The 23,729-nt window shown below is 42.5% G+C and overlaps 1 long non-coding RNA gene across 1 annotated transcript in view; it reads right to left on the reverse strand.

Moving 5' to 3' along the window:
* Positions 1 to 5,875: 5,875 nt before the first annotated feature.
* Positions 5,876 to 23,729, reverse strand: part of LOC308479567 — a 113,298-nt gene continuing 95,444 nt past the window's right edge. Inside the window, exons 4-5 of the long non-coding RNA XR_013987729.1 lie at positions 11,578 to 11,664; positions 5,876 to 5,957 (exon numbers count right to left, since the gene is read on the reverse strand). This is a non-coding gene — a long non-coding RNA (uncharacterized lncRNA). The remainder of the gene's footprint in view (positions 5,958 to 11,577; positions 11,665 to 23,729) is intronic.

The following is a 23,729-nucleotide window of genomic DNA, read 5'->3' on the forward strand; positions in this document are numbered from 1 at the left end:
CAGCTACCAGCCACTAACCCTCCCCCGCTCCCCCACAGACACGTGTACAGTGGTACCTCGGGTTAAGATCTTAATTCGTTCCGGAGGTCCGTTCTTAACCTGAAGACCACTTTAGCTAATGGGGCCTCCTGCTGCCGCCGTGCCACCAGAGCACGATTTCTGTTCTTGTCCTGAAGCAAAGTTCTTAACCAGAGGTGCTATTTCTCGGTTCTAGGTCTGTAACCTGAAGCGTCTGTAACCTGAAGCGTCTGTAACCCGAGGTACCACTGTACACATAACATCCCTGTGAAATGGGGGGCTGGGGCTGATGGGAATTGTAAGCTAAAACATCCAGAGGGTGCCAGTTTGCTACATCATCACCAGACATGATTCCCAGGTGTGGCTAAAGGGGGGGGGGAGATGGCTGCCATCTCCCCCCCTTTCCTCATGATTCCCATTGAAATTAAGATATATTAAGGTGTATTGGTCACAGAGACATTATGGGGAATGGGATGGCATCTGCCAGCTAGCTGCCACTGGAAGGTAGACATAAATCACCCTCCCTGCTCCCAAGTCAATTAAAGGTTCTTTTTTTAAAAACTGAACTAAAAGAAAAAAAAATCCTTCCAGTAGCACCTTTAAGACCAACTAAGTTAGTTCTTGGTATGAGCTTTCGTGTGCAAGCACACTTCTTCAGATACACTGAAACAGAAGTTGCCAGATCCTGAAGGAAGGATCTGGCAACTTCTGTTTCAGTGTATCTGAAGAAGTGTGCTTGCACACGAAAGCTCATACCAAGAACTAACTTAGTTGGTCTTAAAGGTGCTACTGGAAGGATTTTTTTTCTTTTGACTATGGCAGACCAACACGGCTACCTATCTGTAACTAAAAACTGAACTGTTAGCTTAGTCATAGATGTGATTACAGTGATGCCACTAACTACGTTGAGTGTCTCTGTTGATAAATGAAAGGTGCTGCTCTTTGTGACAAGGCCTCCTTAGGTCTTAAATACAGGTTATATTAACAATGTGATTAATAATCACATTATGCCTTTTTTGAAACACCAAAAAACACTTTAAAAAAACCCTAAGTAGCAGCCAGGGGCAGGGGGTGATTGTCAGCAGCATCGCATTGTGTGGGGAGTTGAGGTATATACCCCAGCTGTGACCTTAGTAAAAAATAAAAATAAACCTCACAGCAATTAGCATTATGAATAAAAACCCTCCCACTGACACCAACAGAAGTCCCTCCCCAATGTTAATTGCTGCGTGGAAGGGGGGAATTTTACTGAGATCATTACTGGGGAGGAAAGGCTTAAATCATCCCTCCCTGCATGGCGTGGTGTCGATGACAAACACCTCTGACCCCCACTATGCATTGTATTTAATTTCAATGCTAATCGCATTACTTAGTCTGTAGATTTCAGAGTAAACCACAAAATGTATGTATTCCTATGTGCCTCAGTTTTGCAAAATGTGCTAACAGAATAGTTGGTAGTATTGCACATTAAACACTCAATGAATGCGTTTCTCACATTGATATAGTATTTCTCCATCTTCTTTTTCACCTAGAAAGAAGCTTAACATAAAACTGAAAGGTGTGGGGGGGTGCACATGCTCAAGAAACCAGAGTGGCACCTCCAGCAATTGTATTTGTCAATATCTTGGAGAGCAGCTGAAAATGATGTATTTGCAACATATATGGTCCATTGCCTGATTAACTCCTAATGAAAACCACCCAAGCCTTGCACTGAAATCAGTTAGCAATACAATATCTCCCAAAGATTGTGCAATTACTTTTATTTTTTTTCTGAATGGTTGCCAATAACTGCAACTTTCACACAAGATAAATATCTTTTCTGCTTCATTACTTTTGAGATGGTGCATTAGGATCAAATGTACCGTCCTATTAAATAAAACTCCAGGAACTCTATATATAGCACCATATCAAATGCAGCCTGGAGAGCGGCATTGATCAGATCAGCCCAGATGGTTGTTTACATGTTGAACAGCTAAAATATTCTTGCCGTTAAAAACGATGCACAACATTTCATTTTGCATACTGCACACACTCAAATGCACGAAGATTCACACCAGTTCATTGCAGGTTAGCACCTTGGCCAAATGCAAAGAGAAGAAATTACATCTTGTCTAGCCTAGAAGTAGGATCATTTGTTAGAAACATAACCATAAAATGAATCTGAAGGCTGTTGGTGATTGGCACATTTTAATGTACATAAAGCCAAAGTTTTTATACAATATGCATGCAGGGAAGTCCACAGCTGGTGGATATCTTACACATTTTCCATGCACTATTTGCTTACTTCCTGTTCTACCATGCACTCCCTCTTGCCATCAAAACTTTCCATGCAACCAGGATACCAAAGGCAGTTGACCCACAACTTGGTGTAATATATAAAACTGCTCATTGAGTTCTAAATTTCCAAGACAAAGCTGTTGGGAATACAGAGGGAAAAATAATGGTGCTGATCCCTATAATAATTCTTAAGGATGAATCAGTCCACTTACTTCCATTTCACATCAGTTTCACATGCACTCAATCATAGGTTGATTCCAGTTGCAATTTAATAGGTGGAAAAGTTGGGGTTAATGTCCAGAATTTGTTGTTCCATAAATCTCTGACAAGTATACCACCACTGGCTAGAGGGGCAGGGTCTACCAGAAAGCTCTACATGACTACCACAGTTATTCTGGGGTAGCAGCATCTTGGGGGTTCCATTGCTTTTCCTGCATTGAGCAATGAATTGAACTAGATGATCTTCAAGAACTACACCAGGACTAAAATTCTATGGTTCTTCCCATCTGTATTGGTCTACCAGTCGCCCAGCAAAGCTAATTGTTGACCAGGTAATTTATTGATCAACAACAGAGAGAACCATGCCATGAGTGGTTTCAAGAGGTTCATGCCCTCAGGGCATTAAAACAGCCTTTGGAGAAAGTGGAAGATGCATTCATATGGCACCTCTCCTCCTGACAACTTCAAAAGAATTCAGTGTCGCTGCTGTTCCTTCTGAGCGAATGCACAATCACTTCTGAAGAAACTTCGGGGCAACCCCTTGCAAAACTGTTTGTAGGACACAGTGAGGCACCATCTGAATTTCTCAGACGCAGTCCCAGGGTGTTGAGTGTCACCCAATATGGAACAGCTCAGAAGAAATTGCAAAAACCATGAGAGATATATGCAACCCAACCACAAAAGTCAATAAAAGTGCAGACAAGTTGGGAAATGAAACATAGATACAGATACAGATCAGAACTATTCAAATAGCGTACAACTAAATATATCAAATTTAATAAAGGTCAGTGAGTAATGACAGCAAGTGCCTCTCAAGTGTAAGCCCCTGAGCTCGGGGGGGGGGCATTTAAAAACAAATACATTACAGCATGAACGATGGACAGAGAAATATGTATAAATGACAAACATAAATATATAACAAATAGCAGTAGCCACTGCCACTCGGTCTAATCTACCTCATAGGGTTGTTGGGGGGTTAAATGAGGCGGGGAGAACCATGTAAGCCACCTTGAGCTCCTTGGAGAAAAAGGTGGGATATAAATGCAAACAACAACAATGCAATAAACAAAGCTTCTTCCACTAATGTGCCAAACAAAATATAACCATGCAGCAGTGGAATTACCTGCAGAGAAAATTAAATACTGTTTGTGATTTGAGGGCTAAAAAATGGTATTATTAAGTCGCACAGTATTTGAGTAGTTCTTTTTTAATACATTTCCCAACTAGTCTTCAGTTTTCTCTGAATCTGTGAAAAACAGTCCATCCATCCCCCCACCCCACCCTGCAAACTGCACCTACGAATAGGATGCAGGCAGCAAAGACAGCTTCCCAATGTCCTTACAGCCCTTACCACCCTGAAGGCTAATGCAAGTGAACAGCCCAGGCTAATAGCAATCTGGTTCTTGTAAAGTTTTGATATTACTTTCCCCAAGACTTTTTTTTTAAGGAAGAAAGTAGAAAGACAACTGGTGGGGGGGGGGATATTATGAAGGTTTATATGGTGCAGCAAGAATAGAGAGTTTTTCTTTCTCTTTCGTAAGGCTAGAACCCAGGGCCAAACAATGAAACAGATTAGCAGCAGAGGACAAAAGAAAGTGCTTCTTCCATATAATGCACCATTCTTGTACGGAACTCACTGCCAATAATCATGGCCACTTGCTTAAAGGGCTTCACAGTGGGATGAGACCCACAGTGAGTTGTAGTGATAATAAGGCATTAGCCATGGAACTGCCAGTTTTCCTTCAAAGGCCAGTGCTATGGGGAAGGGCTGTTGCCTTCATGCTCTGTTGGGCTAGAGATACCAATGGTTCCAAGGCTTCTATTATACTCATGTTTTATTATTCTCATGGTTGGATAGGGTCAGAGATTTAGGTTTGAATTTCAGTCCCCAGATCTCAGAGACTTAAATGTGGAAGGCGCATGCTGCCATTACTCACTGACCTTGACCCTAACTCTATGCACTGGCTAGTGCCTACACCTGATTTTGTAACTTCTCCAGCCTCCTCTAGGCAGGACTTTGAGGGCAAAGGTCCAGGGCTCAACTCAGCAGAATGAACAGGAGGGCACCCAATGCACAGCAGATCTAGCTTACCAATAATATACATCACTTTCTAAACAGGCCCAGCCCCAAAATTAAACCATTATATCCAGAGTCTAAAAATACCCAACTGCACCATTAGCTACCACTTCCTTCTCAGGGCTGCTATTTTACAAAGTGCTATGACTGCACAGGAGCATTTTCTACTTAACTGTCCATTCCCCCAGGTCTGGAAGGCTGTAACTAGAATGAAAGCTGTTGTTTCAGCAATGCAGCACCTCAGACTGGGAGTTGATACAGAGGCTCCAACCCCTTTCTGGCTTTCATCCAGGTCCTGATCCAAACAAGAGTGTCCCTGCACTCCTCCCTGCCTCTGAGTAGCCCGACAGGCAGCTAGCAAGGCATTTTTGAAGCACCTCTTAAGTTCTTACTTGCCTCACCACCTCCTCTGCTCCTGTGGCCCTGAGGGAGATGGTGTGTGGCATCTGAGGGCCAGCCAAGAACCCAGCAGCTGGTGAGGGGACCTTAACTCAAGATCTGATGGCTTCTCAGAATTACTGGCAACGTGGAGATCTGCTGGAGGGTCCTGCTCCCCTGCCTCTCATCTGAGGAGGCTTGAGGAACATAGAGAGCTGCCTTATACTGAGTCAGACCATTGCTCCATCAAGCTCAGTATTGTCTCTACACTGACTGGCAATGGTTCCCCATAGTTTCAGACCAAGGAGCCTTCCAAGCCCTACCTGGAGATGCCAGGGGTTGAACACAGAACCTTCTCCATGCAAAACAGATGCTCTGCCAGTGAGCTATGGCCTTCCCCCAGCTTTAAGCCTGGCCAAGGCTAAACCCTTGTTAGACCCTAAAACATCATTTCTTTTTAACAGCATTCGTTGAAGTGTAGTACAGTCGTACTTCGTTTTGCGGCCGGCATCCATTCCGGAGCCTCAGCCACTAGCCGAAAAGGACACAGGGCAAAGCATCGCGTCTGTGCGTGCTAGTGGAGTGGTTTGCACTTCTGTGTATGCGTGAGCAGAAAACCTGGAAGTAACCCGTTCTGGTACTTCCAGGTTTGTTGCAGACGTTCGCCAGAATGGATGCTAGACAAGGCAGACGTTCGTGGAGGTATTACTGTAACTGGGAGAGAATTGTCTCAGAAACTAATTTCTGTCCATTTCATATATAATTTCAGGGTCTTTCCTCTCACATGCATGCATAATTCAAGTCTGCCCTCTACATAAACCTATAATCTGAATATCTTACTTTTAGAACTCAGCCAGAGCTACTCACAGTGTTTCAGAAACATATTTGGCAATTTTAACATATATATTCCTGGAGACGGATGAATCTGCCAATTTTGGTTTCTCTCGCTTTCTCATTTTTCCAGTCCTAAGTTCAGTTCTCCACATCTCTGCATCAGTTTGCAATTTAAAAAAAATAAAGGAAGTCCTTGTGAAAATTCATCAACATTTTAATGTGTCGTTTGCATAATAGACTCATTTTTGTATGCAGTTTTGCCTAATGTATACATTATTGCAAGCAATTCCCCCTTTTATAATGTATTTTTGTACATCATTTTTATGAATATGTGCATTTATATGCACACTTTCCCCTAATAAACACAATTTTGAACATTCTGTTTGGTTGAAGAACTGCATCACAAAATTTGTAGAAATACAACTTTCTAAGGATGGCTGTGTTCTGTTTGGTGTTTTGTTTCAAGAACTGTGATATTAAAATGGGAACTAAACTCAATTTCATCTCCTTGTGGAAAAAAATCACCTATTCATCTCTCTCAGTCCCAATGGCCTTAATTTGATCTCATCTGATTGGCTATAAAGCATCATAACGTTGCCTTCTTGACTATGTGTTCCCTTATCATCTGGGATTACCCACAGGAATAATTCTGGCAAGAAAGGCAGTTAAGGAAAACATGGCACTGCATTATCAGCTGCAACTACTGGAACCAGTGGCACCAAACTGGGATTGATAATATTCATGGCATCATAGTGCTTTTTTAGGGGGGAATTTTACCTCTCCAAAATGGCTTTCATCCCAAGTGAAGACTGGAGACTAGTGCTACTTGCTTTTTGTTGTGGTAAACAGTGGATCTCCCAGCCTCTGGGAAGCTTTCTGCAGTGTAGGCTCAAACTAAAAGCCAAAAAGTTCTGGACAGAATTTAATACTAGAACCTGCTCAAACCGTAAAAATGAATCCTGGATGACGGGAAAAAATGTTTAAAGGACAGCAAGTAGGAGTTAATGTACCTCAATAACATTTTTGTAGACTCATTACCTCTTTATTTACCCTTCAAGATATTTGCTTCTGCTTTATAGCACAGTATGTATTGAGGAAAGACATAAACTGGGCAGGGAGATGCCAATGAAATGAGAAAATAGAAAGTTAATGGTGAAACCAGAGTAGGCTAAATGAATTTACTGATTATATGACCATATCCCATCAGTAAGACATGAATTACTATGTTTACAATCTTCAGGTTGTTGCCTGGATCTGCTACCCTTCACTGTTTTCAATTTAAATGGCAGTGATTGTAAAAAGGAGAGAAAATAAACCAAATGTTCCCATTCCACTTATAAATTTTATGTTTATAATCTTGTAGCCATCCATGGAAACTACGCCTGTTATTCAAGGGCCTTCAACTCCCCAAGCAGAGCATAATTATTACTGATACATCTGGATGTTTCCCTTACCTTACTGTAGTCCCTTGAATTCTTTCCAGCATTGAAATATCCATTAATGGAAGGGGAGAGTCACTTGGAAGGATAGAAGGAGGAAATGGAAAGGAGGCGTTTCTGTCTATTATCGCTTTGGGAAAGGCAGGTGTGTGTGCACTGCAGCATTTATAGCTTGCTTAGGGCCATAGTAGGCCCCACCTGGGTTATCTTAAAGCACTGGTCATTCTGCTAGAGGAGTGCAAAAGGTTGCCTTGTTGTTTAAAGGGGCATTGCTTTAAAAATTGGACATCCAGGAGCTTCATTAGTAGAAACAATTTGTTCTTTCAACTGCCACATATCTTACAGGCAGCAGATATGTGCAGTTGGAGGGCAATCTATAGATGCACAATGAGAGGAATTCAATATCAAACTACTATGATCATTCCATTAGTGCAAGCATTTCTGCTTGCCCCCTCCTCCTCCTGTGTGCTGCTCTGGGCAGTTCTCTTGACCCCACAGAGCTGACTGGGGCCCACAGGGGGAGGAGAAGAGGGAAGCCTTGTTGCACTAGTAGAATCCATTGCCACTGGCTCCCGCTGGCAAAACTGCTTAGTTGAATGTGGTCCCATAAGTGTGATGTGAACTTTGGCTTGAAAGTGGCATTTTACTTGGAGATATAATGTTCAAAGCATGTTGTTGTTTAGTCGTGTCCGACTCTTTGTGACCCCATGGACCAGAGCACGCCAGGCACTTCTGTCTTCCACTGCCTCCCGCAGTTTGGTCAAACTCATGTTCGTAGCTTCGAGAACACTGTCCAACCATCTCGTCCTCTGTCGTCCCCTTCTCCTTGTGCCCTCCATCTTTCCCAGCATCAGGGTCTTTTCCAGGGAGTCTTCTCTTCTCATGAGGTGACCAAAGTACTGGAGCCTCAGCTTCACGATCTGTCCTTCCAGAGAGCATTCCTTAAGAATGGATAGGTTTGATCTTGCAGTCCATGGGACTCTCAAGAGTCTCCTCCAGCAGTTCAAAGCATACTTAAGTATTTTATGTGAAGTGCTGCTGGAACCTTTTGCCAGGGCCTCAATGGCAGCTGAGTGGAACAGTTCCGCTAAGACTGTGCATGGTATATCTGTACAGCACTAGGAAGATGTGTTTTTTTCAGGAGAGGAGGTAGACAGTGCTGTTGGTGGGCCAATGCATAATGCCCAATTCTTCCCAGAGCAATGTTCTGCTAGAACTTCTTGGAATAAAGAGGGCAGTTGTTCAGATGGTTCTGCCCACCACAACAGAATTCCATAGCTGTAATGGCATAATATTCTGCTTAATCTCTTGCAATGTGCTGCATATGGAGCTTCCTAACAGTGCTCAGAAATTTTGACAGCCCAGAACCTCCTGATTTCAAGGTCAGAGAACCTGGGAGAAAAGTAGTCTTCCCCACTTCAGTCTAGCAACCTGGGAATCCTGCCTGAGTTTGGGGCTGCCTATACAATCAGCTGCTATTATTATTATTACTATTACTATTACTATTACTATTATCTTTATTTAAAAAGTCTCAAAGTGACTTGAGAAGATAAAGTGCAACACACAAAAGTAATTTAGAGCCATATTTTTTTAAAAAAGAAAACCACAACACAACGAAAAGTATAAAATATATATGATGCTCGGCCAGTATCAGATTAATAAGAACAAGTCCCACCCCACTAAAAGGTGAGCGCCACCATAGAAGGCAACTTAATGACCAAAGTCCTGGGTAAACAAAGTCTTTGCCTGGCACCTAAAGATTGAGAAGGATAATGCCCTGCGAAGAGCATTCCACAAATTGGGGGAGTTCACCACAGAAAAGATCTGCTCTTGTGTGGCCATCCTTTGCACCTCCCTTGGGTGGGTCACATGGAAAAGGGCCTCTGATGAAGACCACAGGGTCAGGGATGCTTCATAAAGGAAGGTCCATGGTCTGGCTGCTGCTGATCTCAATTGCAACACTTACCTGTCAGTGATCCACACTACTGTTTCAGCTCCCAGATATTTCACATGTTACTGTGTTGAGCATTCGGATGTGCCAGCAACTTCAAGCCCAAAGCTCTTATGTAGCCTTGTGTACATCGACCATTGGGGTGGAACAGGGCATTGCTCCTATGCACAATCCATAGGTTTTTGCACCATGGCAGCAAAACGTGCTTTGTAGATTGGATTTTCAAAGATTTATGATCATGTGCAGCACTGTAGCTAGGAAACCACTATTCATTATCACAGACAGGGATGCAGGTTACAGAAGAAAATCTTTGAGTGGGTCTTGCTGTCCTAAATACTACTAAAACTCTGAAAATGGTGCCTTGGGTTTTTATAAGCCTGGAGCTGGGGGGAAAGCAACTCCAGTCTCAGATTTATTTATTTTTAAAAACCCCATATTAAGGTACTAAAGACACTTAACTCTCTTAAACAGTTTAAGTCCTAGAGTTTATTTATTTTCTGCTCCTCATGATCATGTTGCTAAAACAAATCTTGGGCAGAATGTTCTGGTTTGGGGCCTTATATATTTGGGTTCTAACTCCTATTAAAATGGATTGATGTGATGTCCTTGTTCATATCAATGGATCAATGCGGTGTGGATTTCATGGGAGCCGACTCTGACTCTTCCCCGGTGTATTAAATGTATAAACAAAGAGTTTGGTATAGAGCAGCACTGCTGCCTTGGGTTCCACAGAACGAGACTTAAAAGTAGTTCAAGCAATACATTTATAGAACCCTTCGATAAATGTGCAAACATTTGACCTTCACAGAATATTTCCCTTGTTTGAACTCTGTAAAACTTGAAGGCCTACCCACATTCATCAACAGAGGTTAGGTATCACATTACCAAATATGTGGACCTTTTCAGGGGATCAAACAGCACGCTACTTGTGCAGAACCTAAACATCTTCAGTTAAGATGGTACCTATATTTATTATTATGTTTTTTCCAGGATCCAAACTGCAATATTTTATTGTTGGGAAATGTGATTCTTCTTCCAGACAGTGTACATGTCTGCTATGAAGTATAATAATACAATATAATATATAATATATAATATATAATAAACTATGGTGGCACAAGTCTCACAAAACAACAACTGCTGGCTTGTTCCATCCCCCACCCAATGCCCTGTGAGGAGAAAGTAGAGGGCAAGGCAGGCGGGCACAGAGAACATCAGGCCTGCTCCAACTCCCAACAGGGCCAACAGACACCATCTGCCCTGTGAAGAGGAGGATTGTGAGGGAGGGAGGCCTAGACAACCACAGGGCCCTGCTCCAGTCAGCTTGTCCCCTTCCCTTCCTCCAGCGAACTTTAAATGTTACTTCATTGGTCCTTTAACATTGTAAACTGCCCTTGGCAGAAAGTTGGTACAGTGGTACTTCGGTTCTCGAACATCTCCGCTGACAAACTTTTCGGAACCCAAATGCCGAAAACACGGAAGTAAATGCTTCCATTTTCGAACATGCCTCAGATGTCGAATGGCTTCTGCTGTGTGTATTTCGATTTTCTCAATTGAATTTGCAGGCAGCCCTTTGTGCTTCAGTTTTTGAACGTTTCAGAACTTGAACAATCTTCCAGAACAGATTATGTTTGAGAACTGAGTTACCACTGTATATAAACGCAATGGATAAACAAGCAAGCAAACAAACAAACAAACTGCAATGCTCAGGGGCCCTAGCTCAGTGGGAAGCATCTGTTTTGCTTGCAGGATGTCCCAGTTGCACCAGGAGAGAACCCTGTCTGAAATCCCGAAGAGCCACTGAGCTTGATGGACCAATGGCCTGTGACTCAGTATAAGGCAGCTTCCTATGTTCCTAGTCATTGGATCCTGCATGATACAGCTAGCGGCAAAATACAGTGGTACCTCGGGTTAAGTACTTAATTCGTTCCGGAGGTCCGTTCTTAACCTGAAACTGTTCTTAACCTGAAGCACCACTTTAGCTAATGGGGCCTCCTGCTGCTGCTGCGCCGCCGCAGCACGATTTCTGTTCTCATCCTGAAGCAAAGTTCTTAACCCAAGGTACTATTTCTGGGTTAGCGGAGTCTGTAACCTGAAGCGTATGTAATCTGAGGTACCACTGTATATGACTTCCCCCATCTTGATTACACCAAGTGGTTGTTGGTTTAAGGGGAAAATAGGCATATATAGAAACATATATGTGCCAATATCCAAGCTTGGGACAAGTACTCTTTGGTTAGAGAACCCCAGTGGAGACTTAAAATCACAAAACATGCAGCAAAGTAAAGTGTGGAAATATAGGCTGTAAAACCTTAAAAGGTGCCCTTTAAAGTGAGTTCAGGAAAAAGACTGTATGTTTGGTAACTTAAAAATGGGTTAATTACAAACTCTCCATAGGTCAGATTCATGTGCTTTTCCATACAGCATCCAGAAAAAGTAGCACAGGCAGTAAAACTTGGCTTAGGTGGAATCTACACACGTATAAAAAAAAGTTGTGAAAATGCTTTTTTAAAAAAGTTTTGAAAAAATGTTGAATTTGCCATAGCTCAAAATCGCCATCTAGTGTCACATTTGTATAATGCACTTTACAACACACTTAAAATGTTTTATTTCCAGCTGTATGGCTTTGTCTCAAGTTACAATGGTGAAAATTCCTAATTATTAGTATAGGAACTCAGAGTGACTGCAGGAACCATGTGGTCTAAGCTACAGAAACCATCTCAGACCTCCTCACCCTGAGTTCATCAGGTATATTGAAGGGGGACAGTAGGCTTGATTGCCTAGTTCCTGTGAAGCTAAGGGAAGTGACTTAGTCTAAGCCTGGCAGGACATCTTACTCTATGGTATTAACCTTTTCATGCAGTAACTGACTCAGGTGGTAGATGCTGGGAGCTGCTCCTTCTAAGCCTTTTTAGGAGGACTGTGTATGCTGCACAGCCTGAATTGCCACTGCCAAAAGGAAAATTGGACTTATGGCTCAGGACATCATCCCATTCCAAGCACTGAAGGTGGCTCCTGTAATACATGGAATGGGGAAGGCTTACTATATTTTCCATCGGGTCAGTTCTGGTCTGGTCTAGCTGAACTCCTCATCTTCTTATGAAGTTCACATTCCTCAGCAGTGGAAAGGGGGAATTACACTGGACGCTACATGGGTGTCCACCAGCATCTAATCTGCACTCACAGTTCCAATCCAGCCAAGGGAATCCACTCATGGATTTGCTGGATTTGGAGAGATACTAGCCAAAGGTTTCTTGTTAAATTCATACCTGTTCACAACTAACTAAAATGGAAGGAGTTATTTCATCAATAGCCCATTGGCTTCTGTAAAATAGAACCTAGCACAACCTTTTGTTACCGTTTCATTACCTGCAATCCATCTGTACTCTTTCAAAGAGTAAAGCTAGTCCTGCATTTCACAGATATAAGTCATCTAAGGGCTTACTTTCCCCCACCCACACAGCTGCAGCTTAGAACATACTTTCAGGAGTGTTCTGTTTGCAAGACCAACACTTAAGTATTAAGTGCCTGATATATTTCTGTGGAACCATTATTTGCTTCCAAATAGAAGGGGAAATGGTATTGCTATGATCATAGTAGTTACTTTAAAAGTGACAGAGTGGAGGGATAAGTGAGACAAATTAAATGGTGAGAGATAGCTTTCTGAGAAGCAGTTCACTACATTTGGTCATGCAGTTAAGTATAAGGCTTTTAGCCCCTAATCACGGAGCAGCAGCTGAACCAAAAGAATCAGATTTAATACATCAGGTCAGATATAAACCACAGTTCCAAAGTCACCCAGCAAATACAAGCCTTCTCCCGATGTGGATTAACTTTCCCCCCTATCTATACGCCTAGAGCGAATGGAGAACCATCACAAGAGCTTGCCTTTCAAACACTGTTTAAATTCTCATCATATTCCATGTAACAAAACCATCAGGTATTAGAAGTGTTAAATCAACTTCTACTTGTCATCTTCTTTTAGGGTTGCCAATCATATTTCTGGCAGGGCACGGATGCCTTTTAACAGCTTCTTGGAAGACCCTTTTCCTCTCTTGTGGTGACAAACTGAGAGGGAAAGCATTACCTACAATATTTTGGCCTTTCAAACAACCATTGAAGTCACAGGAGCTCTGCAATGAAAGGGTTTTTTAAGGCCAACACTATCTACTTCTCTGCTGATCTCCTCAAGTATTTGGGGTCCATATTTCTTGGACTCTGTGCTCTTGCACAGTCACTATGGTCTCCTGCATCCTTCCCCAACTTTGTGCCAGGCAGATGTTTTGGACTCCAGTTCCCAGCTTCCTTGACCATTCGCTATGCTGGTTGGGGTGATGGGCATTGGCGTCCATATATCAAGAAAACATAAGGTTGAAGAAGACCATCTAAATAGAAACATCAAGTGCAGCGCAGAGGTATTCCTGATGGGTCAGGCCCAGTGTAAGCACATGGCACATTCAGGCAAACCCATGGGCCTAAAAAGCCCTATTGTAGCTTTCACTGGCATCCTTCATTTAAAGAAATAAGGAAATATTTCAGGACCACCCCTGAGAAGAGTTTTGGTAAGTGATGTCACTGCCCCTGCTGACATCTTTATTATCCCAATGTCTCAGTGCCCCACCCCCCAAAGTATACTACATCAGGACACTGTCATAGTCCAAAACATCTGGAGGGCACCAGGTTGAGGAATGCTGGCGTACAGGAGTGCAGCCTTAGCACTGTTTCTATGGAGAAGTCATTACTTAAGTATCTCTGCAGATACATACTTTGCAACAGTGTCCAGGTGTCTTCCATAATCACAATCCATGTCAGGAAAGGAAGTTTTACTCTTTGCAGATCTCTTTGCATGCTATACATTCCTTAGGGCCATTATTATTCCACAAAAAGTAAAATGCCCTAAATAGTGTACAGTGGTACCTCGGGTTACATACGTTTCAGGTTATAGACTCCGCTAACCCAGAAATAGTACCTCGGGTTAAGAACTTTGCTTCAGGATGAGAACAGAAATCGTGCTCCGGTGGCACAGCAGGAGTGGGAGGCCCCATTAGCTAAAGTGGTGCTTCAGGTTAAGAACAGTTTCAGGTTAAGAACGGACCTCCAGAATGAATTAAGTTCTTAACCTGGGGTACCACTGTATTGAACTTTAACCCTTAATCATTTAAACAATAGCAAAGCAGTTGAGGCCCATCACTGAGAAGAGAAGCAGCGGGTGACATCTCGATGTGCCTCAGTGCATTCTGCGGAGGAAGATGGCGGAGGCAGCTCCAAAGCACCCAGAACTTCTGTTCACAACACTGCGATGAAGAAGCCCATCACTACTGTTCTATCACCACCACCCTTCCACATCTGTCCCTACAACTGCTGCTCACCCTTCTGCCCCTGGCCTGCTTGCTATGCCCACTAAGGTAGCATGTGTGTGTGTGTGTGGGTGTGGGTGTGGGTGTGGGTGTGTAAGGGAGGGAGTGCTTCACCAGGGTGGCAGAGGGCACCTTGCCTCAAGCTTGGTGCTGGCCATGTGATGCCTGCTCTAGAATACTCCCTCTGCCCAGTACACAATACAAGTTAAAACCAGGGAGTTTGGGGGAGCAGCTATTGCAAAGCATTTACAGAACGCATGCCCCAGACTCACTGTGTGTGTGTGTGTGTGTGTGTGTGTGTGAGAATCTCTGTTTTCTAGGGGCTGAATTCTCTGGGGAAAACTGTAATCTTGTTTTTCTTAAACAACTCCACAATTATATTTTTCTTTGAGACATCCACTTCAAACCAATGCTAAGAGTTCCAATTAAAAGAGTGGTTTGTGAGTGAGTTGTGCTTCTGGGCTGGTGTTACCACATAGTGAAACTTATTAGCAGTTTCATATAAAGTGAGAAATGATATGCAGGAAGGTGACAGAAGCCGTTGGTGTTGAATAAACTGCACTTAGTTTACAATGGCTCCCGTCAACTCACATGTGAAGATCTCCTGTGCTTGAACAAGTGGCTGTGCTGCTGGCTAATGGAAGAGAGAGTGGCAGTGGGTGGGCTCCAGAGTCAGTTCCCTCCCCATGTAATGGTTGTTCAGCACTATCAGAGGTGATAGCACCACCTGACCATTTCTGACCCTTAGAAGACGCATCCAAGCATGTGGGAAATAACACAAAAAGAGTTTTAGTGTACCATGCAATATAAAACACAGGAATGTGACTTATATTGTAAGTTGCTTTGGGTTTACTTTTTGTTTTTAAAAAGTGACTAATAAATAGAAAATAATAATAATAATAATAATAATAATAATAATAATAATAATAATAGACAGCAGGAGTGGAGAACCTGTGGCTCTTCAGAGGTTGATAGTCTATAGTTCTCCTCACCCCTAACTGCAGCAACCCTGCCCAGTATATAAAAAAATTAAACTCTGCCAGTTCTTTAAATCAGAGGCTATATGTTTTAAAGTTGAGTCATGGTTCAGCTTGAATATTTTTCTTTTCAATTTTTAGGCTGCTGTAACCCTAAATAACTTTAAAATGTTGAACATATTTTGATACCTGTCAGCCATTGATGCTCTAATTGAATTCTAGGAATAATAACATTTCAGAAAAGTGATTCTGATTTATCATAATTTATATGCAGTCCAGGGACCACACCAAGAGAGTCAATGCTGTTATTAACTTGTGGCAAGGAGACTCCAGGCTTCGACTGATATTTTAAATGAAATCCAAAGACAAATAAGGGGTGTATATGAATCCACTGCTTGCTACAAGGATCTTCCATATTACACAGAAACCTTGTTTGATGCTAGGACTGGAGATATGTGAAAGCCCCTCAAGAACATCCTCTCATTGTCTTGGCACTGTTTTTGCTTTTGTAGACATTCATCAGTCATTTACCTTGAAAAGAAACCACCCAAAACTGTTTTGTCACTTTAATGAAATCTCAGCAGGGACTCACACCGTATGCAGAGCATCGTGCTATGGCTACAACTGCTGCGTGGTCTGGGGAGGGAGACGGTCAGCCTCTCCCACCATGGTGCTGTCCAGATGTTTTCAGCTGCAACTCCCACCAGCCCCAGTAGCATCACTATACTTTAAAACATCTAGAGCAGGGGACAGCAACCTGCGGTCCACGGGGTTGTTTAAACGGCCCACAAGCTGCCGCCACCCCCCGAACTGAGCCACCCGCCTGGCGAGTCCCCGCGCACTGCGCTTAAACGGCACAGCATAGAGCGGGGACTCGCTTCCGCGGCACCAGAAATCACATCTGTGCAGACGTGATCCGGCCCACGGAGCAATCTCCACGGGAGTGAACTGGCCCAGGCGAGGTAAACCTTGCCGACCCCTGATCTAGAGGGCACCAGGTTGGGGAAGGCTGGTACACATCATCCCGTAGCTTTACTTGGAAGCATATCATGTTGGCTACTTCTAGAACTTGCTGGGTTGCAAGCCTGGTCAAGAAAGGCTGGCGACTTGTTAGTTGATTAAAGGCTCAAATTCTCTCTGGATCTTGCTACATTCTTAGTTTCAATTTGTAGGCACCTGTTCCAAATGAGAATGGTGTCTCAAATGGCCGCTATTTGCTAGGAGCTGGACAAGGTGGAAGCAGCGTTGGTGGGCAGCGGCGTAGCGTGAGTTGTCAGCACCCGGGGCAAGGCAAGTAATTTGCGCCCCCTAACCCGGGGCAAGGCAAGTAATTTGCGCCCCCCCAACCCCTAACCTGCCGATCTGAGTCGAGTTGCTGCTGGCGCTGCCGCCCAAACCACGCCGCTTGCCCGGAGGAGGAGGGGGGCAGAGAGGCGAGGAAAATGCAACATGGCCCAGCAGCTGCAGCAGCAGCAGCGGAGGCGGGGCTGTGAGGAGGGGCTGCCTGGCACGTCCTCCACGGCCCTGAGAGCCGCTGCCTGCCGGACGCCTTCAGCCCGGGCGCGCGCACAGCTCGTCGGTTCCACGAGACATGGGGCTCTGCTACAGCCTGCGCCCGAGGCTCTTCGGTGACTCCGGAGGCAGCGAGCGCGCCCCCCCAGATGTTGCGCCCGGTGCGGCTGGCCCCCCTGGCACCCCCCACGCTACGCCACTGTTGGTGGGGGAAACTATTGATCATTACCTACTGACAGAGAGCCTTCTCAAGGGCTGATTCAAACCTATCTGGGAAAGAGATTGCATGCTTTGGTGAGAAAAGAAAAAGGGGCCATATGAGTGGGTTGCTGCTGTTTGGAAATATAATTTCTCAATTTCATTTCCTGGTCAGACAGAGTGCCCTGCTCAGAAATGAAACTCAAGATACCCAATACTTTCCATAACACATTGCTTATATGTTTATTGTGAACTTATGCTTCAAGGAAACAAGAACAATTAAAATTTATCTACTTGGGGTGGACGCTGCTGAAAGCAATCTTAAAGTTTGAGCTATCCAAGTCTGACCTTCAAAAGTTTTGGGCAGACTGAAATGACTGGGTCCACAACCTAGCAGAAAATTAAGCACACTTAAGCCAGTTGTTGTTGATGTCCTTAAGGACATTAATATATTTTCTGCAGTTGCTTGATATACATGTTGGCTCAACAGAAAGAACAAACCTGTTTTTATTATAGACATTTTTACATTTGATTTCTTATTAGTAGTTTTCCACACAAAAAATGTATCTGGATAAAAGGCAAGTGAATTTCATCTTGAAAAACAAATTAAATCCTATCCCAGTTGTTCATGTACCTTTTCATAAATGATCAAAGGTGCCACTATTTTTCTGATTTAATTACCAAAACAAATCTTTCCCCATAGTAATGTAATTGCTCTTTTTTGTAGGACAATTACAGGGATGGTCTTTCCATTCAATTCACATTTATCAACAACTGTAGGTATTTCTTTAAGGTCAAACGAAAATGTTGAAGGCTGCAATCCTATGGAAAGGTACCTAGTATTAAGCTCCATAGAACTCAGTGGGTTTTACAGCTGAGCTGGCATGCATAGGATTGCTCTGAAAAATACAGAAGGACACCCTTAGATAAGTTAATCCTGTGCATTTATTTGAATTTAAATCCTTTTGAACAAAGGCTGTGTACACACACCCATTTATCCTACATCCAGTGCTCTCCCACTGCTTGCTTCGGACGTTGTGTACACAAAACAATAGTCAAATTCCACATCTTTCGTATCCAGGGCTCTCTTTTTTTGTGACAGTACTCACTAGTACAGAATACCAGCACTTCTTTTTTGCTGCCCATGGCAGCCATTTGTTCTGACACTCACAGCACTTTTATCAATATATGAATACTGGCACATAATTTTGTTTTTTACCAAAGTAAGAAAATCACTGCCTGTATATATTCTGTCATTCCCTGTGAAACACAGTGTTTTGATGCATTTCCCCTCCCCCAATAGCTTTCATCTGAATCAAGAAAAAGAACGTCCTGGCTACATATTAAGCTAGTCATGTATACATAACCCTTGTACAGCGTTCCAAGTTTGTATGCAATATTTTTTATCAGGATTTTTAGAAAGGTAATACAAAAGCATACCAAGAACAAGGCAAAAATTAAACAGTAAAGAAAGGTCAAACCAGATAGCATCAGGATGGATACTGAAAGTAACCAGTGGGGGAAAATATATCAGGTATACCATATATTACATAAATTAATCACTTTTTTTTAACCTGCATGGAAAAACAAACGCATTGGCTTCCAAATTAACAAACATAAAATCAGGCTGTTAGAGGTGAAATAAAATTCCCTATGCAAATAATAGCAACCACAGAGGTCTATGTTGTAGAAGAGATATTTTGTTCCCAGAGATTATACAAGTCTAGCTAATTTCCACTGGTAGTCTAAAAATCAAAACCTGAAAATCAAGAGTGTTGCCAGGCCAATTTCAGAAGAATTAAACATTATGTTGTATTATTAGTATGTCCTATAAATTATATCTAGCAGATTATTTATTAGGAAAGTATTAGCAATAGAAGCCAAAGCCATGTTTCTGATAAGATGTGTCCCAGTGGAAAATTTGAATTTCCCACCACTGCTGTGGCTGCCCACCAAACCCACCACCTCAGTAATTTTCACCAAATTGGATCGTTTTGGGCTCTTGAATTTAGTCAATTTCATGTCTCACGTAGCACTTTTAGACGGTGAAGAGGCAACCATGTCAACAGCGGTATAACGGAAGCAAAGGGCAAGTATATTTTCCCCTTGCCTCAACGGAACAGTTTATCCGTGAGACGTATATGTGTCGTCATTTTTCAGACAACCACAAGCAAAGGTGGTCTCAAGTTCAACAATTTCCAGTTCCGTTCCAAGTCCCTGTCCAACAGTTTGTGTGCGAGGTGCAGTGGGGACTCAGGCGTGCAGGATCACGTTGGCTTACAGACTTGTGGCTGGCCACTTTGAGAACAGGATGGCAGGCTAGATGGGCCATTGGCCTAATCTGGCAGGGCTCTGCACACACTTTTCTCTCTTAAAATCACACCTACAAGCCAAACCAGTGAATCAAGACCAGTCAGAGCTGATTTGGATTTGGATCAGCTGATGAAATGGGTTGTGAACTTGCCTGAGTTCTGAATTTTCCCACCTCAACATTTATTTTTTATTTATTTTTTACTGATTCAGACCTGGGTGGTGCATACTCTGAAAGGAACATGCTGTTAGCTCTCCTTCTCTCATATAACATTTGGGCAGGTGGCTTTGCAATTAATTTGGATAATATACCTGAATGGAAGGGGGAGAGGACTTTCCTTCTTTGCTATTGGGTTCTGTTGGGAGAATGTCAGATCCCTACAGACGACTAGATTAAGGAACAGATAACACTTAAGCTTCCTGCTTTATTCTCCTTACTTAGCACAGCATGTTTTTCTAGGGAGTCTTGTCTCTCAGTCTCTTTACAACACTGTCTCTGATCTCTTTTCCTCAGTATCCTGCTGTGTCAAGGGAGTGTGAGAGAACTCTCCCTGAACTCCCCACCTGTTTTATGGGATTGAGCTTTGAGGAACAGAGACAGCCATCACGTGATCTGTGTTCCAAGCACTTGAAAGATGCGTTCCACTGTCATTTTCTCCACCAATGCTCCTAACTTATATATGAGGGTATATATATTACAAATGGCCACATTTAAGAGCACCCATGCTGTCAGCAATCACATTTTAAAAATGCAGTAGCCACTTTTATAATTTTCTATTTCAGCAGATGCCTTTTTACTCGAAGCCATTTTTGATGTTTGTATTCTGTTTTTGCTAATATGAAGGTTGGAACCAGATGGTTTGTTTGCAGAAAAGAAGAGAGACTTAAATTAAACCATGACTAACCTGTCCTATTCATTTTAGCAGGACTTAAGTCCAACTTAGTATGGATTCAACCCATAGTTTTTAAATGATTGTTTCTTTTGTTTTATGTTGTTAGGATTGTGCTTAAATTTGTGGTTGCATGGAGGGAGGGAAAGAGAGATGGACAGGGACATGTCACTGTGAATTCGATTTTATTACAAAAAGTTGGAGTGTACATGCCTAAAAAAATAAAATAAAGTGAAATTACATGTGTTCTGAATTTTATTTGACTCAGTACCCTAAAACAGTGCTGGGGAAACTGTGGCCCTCTAGATCAGTGGTTCTCAACCTGTGGGTCCCCAGATGTTGTTGGACTACAACTCCCATCATCCTTGATCACTGGCCAAGCTGGCTCAGCTTGATGGGAGTTGGAGTCCTCCAATATCTGGAGGAGCACCCCATCCCTGCTTTAAGACCTATGCAACAGCATCCTTCCTGGCATGACTATAGCCACACACAGGCAAAGAGATCACAACAATGCCCAATATCCTCATCCACCCTTATTCTTCCTTCTCATGAGTGCATGAGCAGTACATGGACTGGGAGGCCAGTGCACTTTTCTGTCCAGGACTTTAGTTGATCTTAAAACCAAGAGGGAGGAGGCCCATAACGGTTCAAAATATAATTCGTACACAATTTTCTACCGAATAGAATACTAATATTTTCTTCGCCTTAACACTGAAAACTAACAGAACTTCCCTCCAAACTAAATGAATCGCCAATGAATCTGATAAGAATCCAAATGCACACAAGCGTGCACTCAGATGTGGGTGGGTGGTGGAACAACCTTTTCCTGTACTTGAATAACTGAAAATATGAACCAAGACAGAATTTCATGTGCTCCTTCAGTTTATCAGCTTATCAGGTGCTGAGAGGGAGCCACAGTGGAAACTTCAAAAAAAAAAAAACAACACACACACATATAGGGCAATTCCTTTATCAGGTCAATCAAAGTGTCGCAAAATAGTGTGCAAGCTATCAAATTCTCCACTGTAAACAAAGCTGAAGTGAAAAGAGAGAGAAAATCTTGGCTAATGATTGCACCTTGATGCACCTTTGCTAACATAAATACTGTCTGGTATCCCTTTATTCCTGGTTTCCACCCATTGAGGAACCTGTGTCTTTCACCGAAGGATGGAGACAGGCTAGGGAATCCCTCCCCCCCTCCCCCCCGTTCAACCAAATTTATGCTTATTGTTCACCGCAACACTTGTTACAACTTGATGCCTCCAAAGCATCTAAAGGGCCTCATTTGATGGATAAGAAAATTGGCTTTCAGGTGGAAAAATCAAAACTAGAAACAGAACTGTTAGAACCCAAAACTAAGATTTTGTCAAAGATGTATAACTTGCTGTTGAAATGGAATACTCAGGATGAAACGGTGAAATCTGCTATGATTAAATGGGCACAAGATGCTGGACATAACATTATGTTTGCTGACTGGGAACAGTTGTGGACCACAGGTATGAAATTTACGGCATGCAATGCCCTAAGAGAGAATATTATGAAAATGATATACAGGTGGTACATGACACCAGTCAAGCTTGCAAAAATCTACCATTTGCCCGATAATAAATGTTGGAAATGTAAAGAAAATGAAGGTACATTCTTTCACCTTTGGTGGACGTGCCCAAAGAATAAGGCTTTCTGGGAGATGATCTATAATGAATTGAAAAAGGTATTTAAATATACCTTTCTAAAGAAACCAGAGGCCTTTCTGTTGGGCATAGTCGGCCAATTGGTGCTAAAGAAGGATAGAACTTTCTTTATGTATGCCACAACAGCAGCAAGAATACTTATTGCAAAGTATTGGAAGACACAAGACCTACCCACTCTGGAAGAATGGCAGATGAAGGTGATGGACTGTATGGAATTGGCGGAAATGACTGGCAGAATCCGAGACCAGGGAGAAGAGTCGGTGGAAGAAGATTGGAAAAAGTTCAAAGACTATTTACAGAAATATTGTAAAATTGATGAATGTTAGAATGATGTTGGATAGAAACTAAGTGGTTTTTAGCTGTAATATTATAAGGGAATATGAAAAAATGGACTATTAATAGGTAAAAATTTAATGTTACAATATTTTAAGATCGAAGACTAGGATAAACAAAGAGGGGAGGGATTTGCTAAACTAACAATTGAAGTGGAATACAGAAAAGGGAGGCGTGAGGAGGTCTGGGAAACAAGCAAATGAAAGATAAGTGATTGAAAGACTGTATTGTTTTTAACCATTTTTATTTTGTATTTTTCTTTTTTCTTTTTCTATTTTGTAATATTTTGAAAATCCTAATAAATATCTTATAAAAAAACCCCACAAATGTTTCTCAAACCTTTTAAATTCACCGCATCCTGTTAATGTATCTTCTGGGACTAACCTAGATAACCCCACACTTGCTGGTGATTTGATATGCAAGTGTATAGCCATTTTCCTTGCAATGTCTTTCCCGCATCCTACAGCTCTGTGCAAGAGCCATGGATGGGACAAACTGATATCAAGGGTGCCTTCAGAAAGCCCTGACTGTGGGGAGCTCCGAAAAATCAATAATTATAATTTGGATTATAATTTGGTCTTTTTTATTTTAGTTTTTTATTTTAATTGGATTATTATGATTGGATATATTAATTGGATGTTTTTTATTGGAAAATTAATAAAAATGATTTAAAAAAAAAAAGGAGGCCTCATTTGAATGTGTGCTACCTTCTCCCAAATTCTGTATTGGGAATCTCACCAGATGCAGATCCAACCAGGAACCAAGGGGCGAGGACCTCCAATCATGGGCAGGGAAATCCAGATGCAATCACTCCTCAGCATCACTGGCAGTATGAGGATCTGCTGGGGGGGGGGTCCTGCTTCCCTTGCTCCTCATCTGAGGAGACCTCAAGTTTGAGGTCTAGGAGGACTCAATCCTAGGAGATGGTGATGGGTTGGGGGCACTCTTCCAAACTATTTGCCAGCACTGCATTCAGTTGTCCAGCTTTAAGTTACAGTCTATTAAGCATAAGTTAAATCCCTGCTCCCTACTTATATTCTTTGTTATCACATTACTTGCCTAAACTAGTCGTCCCCCCACCACCACCACCAAGTTCAAAATGTTTAGCTCTAATGTTTTCAAAGGACCTGGTTCAAATTCAATATTTGAGATACGTGCAGTGCTTTTTTTCCAGATAAAGAGGTGCCCGAACTCACCATGAAGACCTCCCTTGTTCTCTTATAATGGCAATGGTGTCCATCGGAGAGGTGCCGGAACTAAGTTCCGTT

Source organism: Podarcis pityusensis (genome assembly GCF_964106645.2).
Source record: "Podarcis pityusensis genome assembly, chromosome: 6".
NCBI classification, from domain to species: domain Eukaryota; kingdom Metazoa; phylum Chordata; class Lepidosauria; order Squamata; family Lacertidae; genus Podarcis; species Podarcis pityusensis.